Consider the following 12326-nt stretch of genomic DNA (forward strand, 5'->3'; position numbering starts at 1 on the left):
AAAAGCATATAATATCACCCAAAACCAATGCATGAAACGAGCCTTATCAAACTGCTCACACTTAAACCATATTTGTCCTCAAGTATGAAATATAAGATAAAAGAAATAAGACGAGTTTCAATGCATGGTCCTCATTTGACCGACACTAATGAGAAAGGAAAATATATAACAAGATTAAGGTCAATCCCCACAAGATTAAGGTCAATCCAAGAATCTACAGTCTTCGAATCTTCCCCTTCCCCTCTTCCATCTAATCGGTTTGTCAGTTCGTCAAGATAGCCTCTTACTTCACCAATTGATGGATTCTCTCGATCACTCATTCCTCACCAGGGATGTTAGGATCGTTCACTCTTTATGTTGCCATACCACTGATGCCTCGGGTCAGAGAGTTTTCCCCCTGGGTCAGGTTATAATTGTTCCATGCCCTGGATCTTATTTTTCCCTTCCCCTCTGGACTTCGTCCAGCTTATACCTCCTATTTCTCCTGGACTTCGTGCAGCTTATACCTCCAGAAAATAATTTTGTTTTTTTTTTTTTTGAATTTTTGTTTTGTTTTGTTTTTTTTTCCCTCTGGACTTCGTCCAACTTATACCTCCTTTCACTCTGGACTTCGTCCAGCTTATACCTCCAGTACCCTTTCCCTAGGCCCGAGAGGTTATGCCTATTACCAAAAATTTTCTCCTTCTATGTTTTCTCCCTAAGCATCAAGTGGCAGCCCTCTCTTTTATGTGTTAGTATATAGTGTTTAAGGCTTATAACTCACTTTTATGGAAGACTTCACAACTAGATCAGCTGAGGCATATTCTATCGTCCTTACTTCGTCCAAATCGATTTTGATTTATTAAGGAAAAGGTCATCAAAGTTGACATGCATTCTCACTTCAATTACTCTCACTAAGGGGCTTTTGCTTTCTATTTTACCAGTTATGCACAAACACAGAATTTCCTACTAAACGACACACTACTAGCTACTAGACCTAGCAAACAGACGCACATGCTTGACACTGACTTGCACTAACTCCCTCCCCCCTCCCACTTCACCATGCTTGTCCCCAAGAGATTCCGGTGAAGTGGAAAACAGGACTAAGTTAGTGCGACAATCAGGCTCACAAAACATATATTTACAAAAACAAACTTCTCACACTTAGACCGAGCATCGGGCTAAGTGGGAGAAGATAAACAAACTAACAGATACCAAAGCATGTCGTATTAACATAAATTTCTCACACTTAAACCAAGGATTGGGCTAAGTGGGAGAAGCACACAAAACACATATACACAGACGCGACAAGCATGCTTAAAACAGAGAAAACATGCAAACATAGATACTTGACAAAAGAAAAGAAAATCTAAAATTGAAATGTAAAATTACTTGGTCACTGGGGGGTGGGGTCACTTCTTCTCCTAGCTCCTTTTAGAGTTAGCCTTTCAGGGGGTGCTGGTGGTGCTTGCCTAACTACTTGGCAGAATTCTCTGTTCCCCTGTTTCTACCTTGCCATTCTGCTGGGTCAGGTAGTCGCCTTCCTTATTTCTTAAATTGGGAGTTTCATCATTGGAATTCCTTGTCGGTCCCTTGTACTCTTTACCTGACCTACGAAACTAAAACTTGAAATTCTTAAGCAAACTGGTCAAGTGGATGTAAGATCCAAAAGAATTTTTTTCATTTATAAACTTCTTCCTCAGATTTACTCAGAATTTCGAAAATCTTTTTGGGATTAAATTTTATTCTTTGTTTGGCTTTTAATAAGGAATTTCAGAAAAACATATTCACACTATGTACAACTTTTGCTCAAGTATTCTTGGGAGTATACTGGTTCAGTACAAAAAATTTCAAATTCCTTCCTATCTACCTGACCTAGCAGATTCCCGAAGAGTACTTAGCAAACTGACTAGTTAAGCAATAATAGGGTGCATGCGTAGTGGAATTTCTTCCATTACGCATAACTCCTAATTATCCCTAAAAAAAATTTCTTTCTTTTTTTTTATTTTGTTTTTGAATTTTTTTTAAAGAACATAAAATCTTTTTGAAATTTTCTGATTTTTAAAATATTTTTGGATTTTCTTAGAAAAATATTCACAAGAATTAAAACTCAACTAAACGTATTTACAAAATGAGCTTCTAAAGTATCCAAGGACTATATAAATGCAACCAATAAACATAAAATGGAAAGAATGAGAAAACTCCCTGGCCCCATAGGCATACTTTCAGCCATATGTAACTGGAGAGCTTTCCTTCTTCACTCAGCCTTCGTTTTTTTCAACCTTGGAAACACCTTGGATAAGAAGTCATGCCTAGACAAAAGAAAACGATCAAAAACAGAAAATTGAAGAAAGTCGAAAGCTATTTACAGTGTCATAGAAACAAAATCAAGTAGATAACACCATAGTCCCCGGCAACGGCGCCATTTTGAAGAGAGCTAGAGTAGACGTGCAGTTTTGCGCTGTGTGAGATGTCACTCGATCTAACAGGTCCAGAGGATTCGACTAGACTTTAGAGGCTAGAAGATCATGAAACTATCAGAAAGGGGTCGTTGGGTGCACTCTATTCCTTCAAAAACCTCAACCCAGTATACTACAACTTAGCACAGGGAAGTAAATGATCGATCCCACGAGGACGAAGGTGTTACGAAGCTGCATCTGAGGATGTTTTGGGGAAAATGGGTTGGCTGCTGCCACACAATTTTGTGGGTCGAGAACTTAAGACTACTGGGTCTGAGAGATAAGAAAAACTTTACTCTTCCTACTAGGTCTAAGAACTGAGAACGTACGGAACATGCATGACTTAGAGAAATGAGATATTTTAAAGTTCTAAAACAACTGGAGTAAACTTAACTAAACAGACTTTCCTAATTTGGACAGACAAGCATAAAGAGAAAAGTAAAGACAAGTTTCCTTAAACTACCAGGGTCTGGAAAAGCATATAGAAATGTAGAAGGACAAAGCAGATCGTACTGACAAGGTCTGGAGAAAAATGTAGAAAAGTAAAGTACATGCTGAAAAGTACTGACATAAAGCAGATCTGGTTCTAACTACCAACAACTTCATCTTCTTCGGGAATCAAACGAGAATAGCAGATAAAACAGAGTATTAAACACCATGAAAACAGAGCAACATCAGATCTAAACTTAAAAATGAGAAATTAAAGCCTAAACTAACAGATCTACGCTACTGGACCTAAAGGATGCAGAAACAAAAAGTGAACCGCCATAATCACGCGCAACGTAAACAGCAAACACCAAATACGCGAAACTCCAACTCAAATACACCACGATTCAACAATTCCAGACATCTCCATACGCAAATCCCCAACCTCCAACAACAAACCAACAGATCTCAGCTCCAAACATCCAACAATAAACAAAGAACGAAAGTAAAAAGCAAGAAATAAAGATCAACTCAGCGAGATCCAACAAAAACCAACATAAACTTCCATAATAACGAGAAATAGGTTCGAATCCAGTGGATCAAAGTCAGAAACTAAAGTTGCGAAACTTAAAAACCAACAAATACTAAACGAAAGCAAGTAAATATTGTTTCTTCGCCTTCACAAGGCGGTGTTACACAACAGCAAAATAACGATGATGAGAACCACGGTGGCCAGAATCCTCCATCTCCAAGCGCGCAGTAAACGAAATGAGAAATTTTTGAAGTGTGGAACTAAGGAATGGAATGAGAGCTTAAGCTAAAGTGCGAGTAGAAGTGGTTGTCTTGTTCTTCAAGGTTGAGCTCTTTATATATGCGAGGCTCTGATCCCTAGGGTATTCCTCTGGTGATTTGACGCTCTTGCCCTTGAGTAAGACTTTTAAAATGATCTGCTCATGCTCCACTCTGTTCCTGTCGCCAACTTTTGATTCTCCCAGGTCCGAACGACGACTTCTGATTTTTACTTCAATTCCATCTCTTTTGCATCTGCCAGGTCAAGTAACAGCAACTCCTAGGTCCAGCAGATTCACTACGCACCTGAACTCATAAACGCACATTAGCGCCCCAAATGCACAGAATTTTAACCATAAACCAATGCATGAAACGAGCCTTATCAGTTACAAAAAATTATTACCCACCCCATCTCGCCCAAGGAACAATGTGACAGGGCATAATATATGATTTTTAAGAGAACATTACTCCCCCCGTCCCACTTTAGGAGTCCCGGTTGAATTCGGCACGGGTATTAAGAAATGTAAAAGAAAATTGGTGAAAAAAGATAGTGGAATGTGGGTCCTACTTTTTATATTAGTTTTATAGTAATAAAATATGAGTGTAAAAAAGTTAGTAGAATGTGGGGCCTAATACTAATTATGGAATATTCCAATCGGGACTCTTAAAATGGGACACCCAAAAATGGTAAACCGAGACTCCTTAAGTGGGACGGAGAGAGTATTATTTATATTGGAATTTTCTGGCAATACTGCTTCAGCATCACTCTACCTTCAAATCCATCAATCCTTATATTACTATCTTTTTTTTATTTTCTCTTCTCTATAGTTCATATGCAATCCCTACATCCCTATTGGAGAAATTGTTGTGCTTGAAGTAAGAAGGCAAGATGGCACGGGGGAATTCTGGTGGATTCTAGATGATGAAGTTGTTCGTTCTCCGACTCCGTGATACGATCGCATTTGTTGACGAGCCGTCTACCATCTCATACATGTGCCATAGCCGCTGGAAGCTCATACATCGATGGTTGGATATGTAGTTAACTAGATTTTTGAAGGATACGAAAATTAGAATTGTTACGTACGAAACCGTGTGGTACAATGTGATCAAATTAATAAGTGAAATTTTGTCAAAAATCAAAGCAAGTCTCAGTAATTGGATCTTGTGATATAATCATTAGATTAATGTCACGTGTCATCTAATAATGTAGATTATGTAGTCTAATAATATAACGCGTTTTAGTCTAATAATGTAGATTGTGTAGTCTAATAATGTAGCTCGCTAATAATGTAACGCTTTTAATGTAATAATGTAGCTTGAATATTCTTATCACAAGCACAACCATCCAATCTAAGGATCCAAGGGTTGGGATTTGCTTTGTTTTTTTAACAGAATTTCACTTATTGACCATAGTGTACCCCTATATATAGTGTAGGGTCCTCACACCTCCTTAATGTAAAACACAGTACAAATCACAGCCCTTGAATTATTGGATTGAATGACCTCCTTAATATAAAACACAACACAAATCACAGTCGTTGGATTATTGAATTGGATGGCTACATTATTAGACTAAGATGCTATATTGTTAGCATCCAATTGACTAATAAGTATTTTGTAGTGATAAATTAACAAAATTGTATACACAATTTTGGGGTATTTAAGTCATTTTCAATCATATGCAAAAATTAAGGAAGTTATCCATTTTAGTTGTACTTTAATTTTATATTACAGCCCCTCATGTTGATTAAAGAATGAAAAATAATATTTGCAACTAAAATTCAAAAAGAAAATGTGTATATTTTAAAATAAAAATATTTTATTTACAGATATTTTTAAAAAAATTACATCATGTTTTTCCAAGTTTTAACAAAAAATATTGGAAATAAGTTAAAAGAAGTAAAAAAGAAAAAAAAAGACAGTGAAAATACTGATAGTTAAATTAAATTTATTAAATCAAAATTGAATTTTGAAAAAAAATATAATAATATATAATATAATAACATTAGTTATAGATTGGTTTTGCTGGTATATTATATTTCCACTTTCCTTCAACTACTTAACGTTTTTTTATCTATAAAACAATTTAGTATAAACTTATTTTTTTCATAAATTTATTCAAATTATCCTTTTATTCTAAAAACTAAATAATTTATATCATTTTTAATTTGGATATGTAATGTACATTGTATTTTATTAAGTTTCTTTTAACTACTTCAGATTTTAAGATTTGAAATATAGTTTGAAACTTGTGATTTCAAATTTTTCAGTATATATAACACATAGAGAAATACGCAAAGAAAGATTAATATATGGTCATTTAATACTATTGTCAGAATTACATGAATGAAGGCGTAATTATCTATATTTTGAATTTATTAACTAATAATACACTTGAAGAATATGTCACAGACCTGGTGGAGATGGAGTCCTAGTGGCAAAGCTGTCATATCTCATTTCTCTTAATCACTGCCTTAACCAGCCACTCTCAGTTATTTCTCGACAACGACTGAATGTGCCATATAAAGAATGCAGATATAAAAAAAAAATAGAGAGAGAAGAGATAGGAAATTATCTCCAATAATACTCTAAAAAAATTATATGTCATTTTAGATTATTGGGAAGAAAATATATATCTTTAGGTTTACACTAAACTCAAACCCAAAAGTTTTAAGTAAAAAAAAAGCATAATATAGAGAACATTCTTTTAAGTTCCATTTACTTACACTAAACTCAAACTCATTTTAGTGTAAATGTCACATTAAATATGATTTTACTCCAATCATTTACAATAAACTCAAATTTAAATGAATATTCTCTATATTATGCTTTTTTTTACACACAAAATTTGAAAAAAACAATAGGTTTGAGTTTAGTGTAAACCTAAAGATATGTATTTTTTTTTCGAAAACAAAATGGAATTGGTTTTAGAGTACTATTGGAGCTAATTACCTATCCCATTTTAGGTTTTAGTGTACCATTGGAGATGGTCTAAAATTATACTCCCTCCATTCCATAGTAATAGGAGCGTTTTTCCATTTCCGTCCGTTCCATAGTAATAGAGTCATTTCCCTTTTTAGTAAAAGTCAACACATTTTTCCACATCTACTTTACTCTCTCTTACTTTTTTCTATCTTCATCTCTCTACCTTTTTCATTTTCCCCTTTATTCTCTCTTTACTTAATTCACCTAACACAATTTTTCTTAATCTCCATGCCGAAAAGTTTTGCCTCTATTACTATAGAACGAAGGGAGCATTTAATATGACTTTTACACTAAAATGGATTTGAGTTTAGTATAGATGGTTGGAGATACTCTTCGTTCTAGTCTATCCTATCCGTTTAAAATTGGATTATATCCGTGATTGGGTCGTTGATTTATTGACACTGGGCTGAATTTATTCAGGCCCAATGTGAATTAAGTGGTGGCCCTAAAGCTTGTTGAGGCCCGCTTTACCATTCACTTACATGACCCTGCCGAGTCTTTCACTTTTCATTTTATTTTTTGATTTGGGAAAAGTTTATTGCAGATTAAATCATAACCTTTTAACATTTTTGTGAATTAAATTTAAAACTTTTACAATGTTAGACTAAGGTCTCGATCCGAAATCTCTGCGAATATTTAGAATAGAAGTGTCCAAATCACAATTCCAAATTCAGCAAATTTACTACTCCCTCCGTTCCGCGGTAATAGAGACGTTTCTTTTCGGCACGGGATTTAAGAAAAATTGTGTTAAGTGGGTTAAATAAAGGAAGAATAAAGTAAAAAGTGAAAAAGGTAGAGAGATGAAGAAAAAATAAATTAAGAGAGAGTAAAGTAAGAGATGAAAAATGTGTTGACTTTTGCTATAAAAGGAAATGACTCAACTACAATGGAACGTATCGAAATGACAAAATGACTCAACTACCGCGGAACGTAGGGAGTACAAAGACAGATACATTATTACCACAATTTACCTTTGCATCAGTTGAATTAGGTTTACATACTTACTTTGTGCACCTTTTTTCTGTAAAATTTATATAATTATTGATGATACCGAAGCATGCCCCATTGCGCGGCCCATAGAGCTGACTGAGATTATAAAAGTGACAGAAATCTCTCAATTAACCTCGTTCCTAGGAGAAGGATTCATGTGAGAAGTTTTTAGAGCATGGATCGATGAGCATGCCCTCATTGCACGAAGCCTGGATCTGGAACGGTTGTTAGCTTGTTATAGTTAAAAAATGGTCGAATTTCATGGAAAGATATCAGGATTGGTTGGTAGGTTCGTGTTTCTAAAGATGATTTTTTCTAAAGTAAATTTTGAGCTTATTCATGAGCTACGTATGCAGAAGAAAAGTTATAATTTGTGCAACTTCATCATCCAAGCTTGGTCGGCCTTGTTGGGTACTGTACGGAGGAATACAACATGATATTGGTGTATGAGTTCATGCCCAATGGACGCTTGTTGGATCACTTATTCACAAGTAGTAGTATTTTTCTTTTTGGATGAACATCTGTAGCATGTTTTTTCGTTGCAATTCACCTATCTTACATGATCTTATTATGTGGTAACCTTCATATACCTTGTGTGAATTGAATTTGAAGGATTCAATTCCAAATACTTTGTTATGTATAATTAAAGAATTGGTATGGAATTGTATTATAATTCCAAATCCTTTGTTTAGTACTCAAAATAAAGGATTTGAAATTAAATTGGAATTAAAATCCTTTAAATTTCGTTGTTTGTTTCGATTTGTATATTTAGTTTGATTCTAATACGTTAAAATGTGTTATTGAAATTTTTAATTTCACAAAAAATATAAAAAATTAAAGCTCGATTTGCTCGTATTCTCTATAATTTTCAAATAAATTAATAAAATAACAAATCAAGCTTTGATTTTTATGAATTTTGTGAAATTAAAATATTCAATAACAGTTTTTAGTGTATTAGAATTAAATAAAATATATAAATCGAAATGAACAACACTAAACGTGCATCAAACGAGATCGGTACTAACATAAGGAGCTCACATAAGGTATGTAGCATATCATTTCTTTAGTTTACAAATCGATTTTTAAAATATTCTAGTGGAACATGTCAATATATATGTGACATCCTGACCCAAAGAAATACATATTAGCATATTTACAAAGTTCATTCGCAATTGCAATTGCATATTTTATTATAATTTCCATCATATATATATATATATGGGTGTGATCAGGTCCATAAGTGAAATTCTGTCAAAAATCAGAGCAAATCTCAGCCATTGGATCCTGTAATGTAACCGTTAGATTAATGCCACGTGTCACCTAATAATGTAGATTGTGTAGTCTAATAATGTAACACGCTGTAGTCTAATAATGTAGATTGTGCAGTCTAATAATGTAGCCTAGTTAATAATGTAACGCTTTTAGTGTAATAACGTATCTCGGTATTATGATCACAACCATCTAATCTGAGGATCCAAGGGCTGAGATTTGCTTTGATTTTTGACAGAATTTGCTTTATGGACCATAGTGCGCCCCTATATATATATAGGATTGTGATCAATTGAGATTTTTTATGCTAATTGAGAAATGAGATGCAATATTAGCCACTCATTTTTATTAAATGAGTGGTCCAGATTTTTCCACATGGAAAATATCTTTAGATTAATTAATTATGAAAGGGCAGAATAGTAATATCATGGTACATTTTATTCAATAAATATATTTTTTTAATTTTTAATTTTAATTTTCAATTAATTTTTTTTAATTTTTTTTAAAATTTTTAATTTTTTTAAATTTTTTTTATTTTGTTTTTAATTTTTTTAACTTTTTTTAATTTTTTTAAAAATTATTTAAAATTTTTTATTTATTTTTAATTTATTTTTAATTTATTTTTATTTTTCAACTACATATACAATTCATGTCAACTACACACATATAATGTCAACTATGTGTACAATCCATGTCAACCACACACACAATTCATGTCAACTACACACATATAATGTCAACTATTTGTACAATCTATGTCAACTACATATACAATTCATGTTAACTACACAATACAATGTCAACTACATGTACAATTCATGTCAAATACTCCCTCCGTCTCATTGAAGATGACCAACTTTCCTTTTTAGTTTGTCCTAATTAAGATGACTCATTACTTAAAATGGAAACAACTTTATCTCTACTTTATTCTCTCTCTCTTACTTTACTCACTCCTCTCAACACACAAAATAAATTTGCATAAAATCTTGTGCCGCCCAAGAAATGGTCATCTTCCTTGGGACGGAGGGAGTAGTATTTATTGAATAAAGTTGTTGACATTTGATGTGTAGTTGACAAAAAAAAAATTTAAAAATTAAATTTTTTTTAATAAAACTAATAAAATTACAACTATGCCCCCGTGTTGACATAAACTACATGTTGTTGACATTTTACAAATATTCTGGATGAGTGGCTGAGATTGCATCTCAATTCTCAATTAGGTTCATAAATCTCAACCTAACAAGACCCTATATATATAGGGATGTATTCAAATCCTTTTTCTAATTATTGTTATTTTTCCTTCTAAATCCTAGCCAACGACTTTGATGATCTAATGGACGAAAATTAAGCAGATTATGATTATTTAAATTACTAAAATAATAGGAAAAGGTTAATTTTGGTATAGGAATAATTTTCAGTTATGGTATCTTCCATGATTTCCCCCCTCAATCTTTTTCCAAATAACGTTGAAAGATTACATCCCTATTACACGCCAATGTTAATCATTCTCTACCAGAATTATCATCGTCTTCTTCATTGAATATTGTCTACAATTTTTATTTTCTCATCTCATAACAATTTGTTGAGAGATTATATCTCTGAATTATCATTGCAAAACCTCTTTTCCATCGAAGGCGTCTAGTGTTCAGAATTTTCGTCACAAAACTAAATTGTTGGAGTATTCATTCACGACGCCTGAACAAAGGAGGATTGAGAGAGCGAGGAGAGTGGTGGAAAGATTCAATCACGACACCGATTTCCAATTCCTCCACAATTGCATTCCCGATTTCTTCGCGCAGCGGTTGAGATCTATGATTTTCTGTATTTGTTTGTGATTAGTTCGTTCTTGTATTTAGTTTTATTTTGCAACTATTGCCGTTTTACTTTTCATGAAATCATCCATTGCTTACAGATTTTCGTGTTTTCTTTTCGTCAGTTACAGCTTGTAAATTTTCGACAAGTAATGTACGATTATAGTTGTATAATGTATATGCCAACTTTGGATAATGTACATTGCAATGGGTGTAATGTGTGATGGAAGTTAAATTCATTCCCCTTTGGGTTTAGTAATCCATGGGGCTAGGGTATAGTACCGACCGAATAACGAAAACGTCACCAAGGGCAGAGAGTTTGAATGATTCCCCTTGGGTTTAGCAACCCATGGGGCTAGGTTATAACACCACCGCATGAATTAAATTTCTTTTTTTAATGCGTTTAAGATTTGGTACAGTAAATAATGTACCAATATGATGTGCACAGATCAGTGAATAATGTATAGATTGAATAGAATAATGTTGAAAGGAAATTGAATTCATGCCCTTTGGGTTTAGCAATCCATGGGCTAAGTTATAGTACCCACTCACAAACGGAACCATCACAAAGGGCAGAGAGTTTCAATCATTCCCCTTGGGTTTAGCAACCCATGGGGCTAAGCTATAGCACCACCGCATGAGTTAAATTTCATTTTTTTAATACGTTTATGATTTGGTACAGTAAATAATGTACCAATAGTATCTAATAATGTGCATGGATCATTAAATAATATACAGATCGTCCATTATTGAGTAAATAAAATCCATTACACTTAAATATTTGTACATTATGTTTATCAGTTAAAACTACTCATAAAATCACAACAAAAACGTCTCATAAACATATACTCCCTCTGTCCCATTAGAAATGCAACGTTTTCCTTTTTGGTTGTCCCACTAAAAATGAAACGTTTCCTAAAATGGAAACATCACCCTCTCTACTTTTTCCTCTCTCTTACTTTACTCTCTCTTCATTAACTCACAAAACAACACTTGCATAAAATCCTGTGCCCAAAACCAAATGTTTCATATTTATTGGCACGGAGGGAGTATATTACAGGACACAAATCGTCCATTACTGAGTAAATAAAATCTATTACATTGAAATATTTTCACATTATGTTTATCAGTTAAAACTACTCCCTAACATAGATGATATCTAAACTCTAGAGGTATGAATGGAACTCGTGGACTTTGCGCTATCGCAATAGGAATAACATCATCAACCGCTTCCTCAATATCCAACGTAGGGTGCTTCGTTGTTGTCCAAAGATTCAAAAATTCAAAAATTTAACCAATGTACTAATCCGTAAACACAATGAACAAATAATGTTAATTTTCAACCATATAATGCATCAATTCAAGTGAAATAATCGCTTCAGATTGCACGAACATTACCACATACATCAACACACAACCAACAGTCAATGATGTCACACAACCAACAAATAATGCTTCATCTAATTGTGAACCAATAATTTCATATTCAACCAATTCATGAAACACACAACAATGACAATAATGCATAATTTATCCATGAATACAGAGTACAAATGCAAGATTACTGATCAATAATGTAGTAAAGCCAACGAATAATGCATCAGAACAGGGGAAACAA

This window comes from Salvia hispanica, chromosome 4 (genome assembly GCF_023119035.1).
Source record: "Salvia hispanica cultivar TCC Black 2014 chromosome 4, UniMelb_Shisp_WGS_1.0, whole genome shotgun sequence".
Classification (NCBI taxonomy): domain Eukaryota; kingdom Viridiplantae; phylum Streptophyta; class Magnoliopsida; order Lamiales; family Lamiaceae; genus Salvia; species Salvia hispanica.